This window comes from Bison bison, unplaced genomic scaffold (genome assembly GCF_000754665.1).
Source record: "Bison bison bison isolate TAMUID 2011002044 unplaced genomic scaffold, Bison_UMD1.0 scf7180017864499, whole genome shotgun sequence".
Taxonomy (NCBI): Eukaryota; Metazoa; Chordata; class Mammalia; order Artiodactyla; family Bovidae; genus Bison; species Bison bison.
The window spans coordinates 10,254,727-10,257,171 of NW_011495058.1; positions in this window are offsets into that span (position 1 = coordinate 10,254,727).

Below are 2,445 nucleotides of genomic sequence, written 5' to 3' on the forward strand. Positions count from 1 at the left end.
ACTGCTTATCACCATGACAGTTTTTTTAGTGGAGAAACTGTTGCTTATTACAGACAAAAATAATCTACCCATCCCCTATAGGTTTCCCTGGTGGCTCAGTCAGTAAAGACTCTGCCTGCCAGGCAGGAGACTGTCTGAAATGCATTGAGACAGGGGTTCAATACCTGGGTCAGAAAGATTCCCCTGGAGAAGGGAGTGACAACCCTCTCCAGTATTCTTGCCCGGAAAAATTGCATGGACAGAGGAGCCTGGTGGGCCACAGTCCATGAGGTCACAAAATGTCAGACATGACTAAGTGACTGAACCACCACCACAGGCTCCTATATATGTTTTAAAATTTGTATTTTAGTATAGTTGATTAACAATGTTGTGCTAGTTTTGGCTATACAGCAAAGTGAATCAAACATACCTATCCATATATATCCTCCTTTTGGGATGTCCTTCCCCTTTTCGGCCACCATAGAGCACTGAGTTTCCTCTGCTAAATAGGGTTCTCATTATTTATCTGTTTTATACATAATCTCAATAGTGTAAGTGTCAATCTCAATCTCCAAATTCATCTCCCTTTCCCCCTAGATGGCCATGCATTTGTTCTTTACTTTTGTGTCTCTATTTATGCTTTGTAAATAAGATCATCTCTACCAGTTTGGGTTTCCCTGGTGGCTCATATTGTAAAGAATCTGCCTGTACTGCAGAAGACTCAGGTTCGATCCCTGGATCAGGAAGACCACTTGGAGAATGGAATGGCTACTTACTCCAATATTCTTGCCTACAGAATTCCATGGACAGAGGAGCCTGGCAGGCTACAGTCCAGGAGAAAGCAAAGAGTCAGAAACAACTGAATGACTAACAATTTCACTTTCATACCAATTTAAGAAAGAGAGTTTTAAATAAACTGACTCTATGAAGTTTCTTGGCCCAAAGGAAAGACAAAATGAGTCCGGATGAAAAGAATGATCAAAGAAGATGGCAGACTAAGAAGAACCTGAGCTCATCTCCTCCCATGGGCACACCTATATTACACCTATTTACAGAGAAACTGCTGATGAGAAAGACCCAAAGACTAGCAAAAAAGATCTTCTACAAATAAAGATACAAAGAAGGAACTACAACAAGATGGGTAGAAGGGGCTAAGGAACAGTATAAACAAGACTCATAAGCCAGGCTAAGTGAAGTGAAGTGAAGTAAAGTCGCTCAGTCGTGTTCGACTCTTTGCGACCCCATGGACTATAGCCTATCAGGCTTCTCCATCCATGGGATTTTCCAGGCAAGAGTGCTGGAGTGGATTGCCATTTCCTTTTCCAGGGGATCTTCCAGACCCAGGAATTGAACCCAGGTCTCCCGCATTATAGGCAGATGCTTTACGATCTGAGCCACCAGAGAAGTCCCAGGATAAATGACCCACAAACAGGAGGAAAACAACAATCACAGAGTTTCTCCCCAAGAAACACAGGTACTAGGTCTCACATAGGGCACCCCAGCCTGGGGGGTCCTGTACTAGAATGACCAGACCCTATAACATTTGGCTTTGAAGGCAGGCAAGGCTTACTTTTGGGAGAGTCAGATGTCTGTGGGATACTGACACTCCACTCACACAGGTTGCACACAAAATCTCACAGGGCAGCACACTGATATGAAAGGAGCCTGGGTGAGATTCACCTGCTGATGTTGGTGAGCTTCCTGGAGAGGCAGGAGGCAACTGGGGCTCACCCACAGGGCATAGATTCTGGCAGCAGCCATTTTGGAAAACTAGCTCTACCACAGGGACACTGGTCCTGGCAAGTGTCACTGTGGAATCCTGCCTCTTGCTTATTAGTGTCTGGACACATAAGGCTCTCAACCGACTTTTCAGGAGAAAATCTGCAGCCAAGAAGAGAGTACATATTTAAATAATGAAAGGGGAAAACCTAACAACCAGGAATACTCTCACCAGGAAAGCTTTCCTTCAGATATGATGGAGATATCAAAAGTTTTAGAGACAAGAAAATGATAAAATAATTCATCCCCACCAAACCAGCTTTACAAGAGATGATACAGGAACTTCTCTAAGTAGCAAAGAAAAGTCCACAACTAGAAATATGCATAAGAAAGGAAGAATCTCATTGATAAATGCAAATATACAGTAAAAGTGGTACATCAAGCACATATAAAGCTGTTAGGAAGGTTAAAAGATGTAAGTAGTAAAATCATCTATATCCACAATAAGCAATTAAGGAAATGAAAAAGAAAAAGACACAAAACAGGTTAAAAAAACAGTAAACATGAGGGTGTGGAGTAAAAAGGAAAGATTGTTTAAATGTGTTTGAGCTGAAGAGATAAGCAGCTTAAAATATCCTCTATATAGATTTCTACATATAAACCTCATGGTAGCCACAAACCAAACATCTGTAATAGACACACACAAAAGAGAAAGAAACTTAAACAACACTAAAGACAATAATTAAA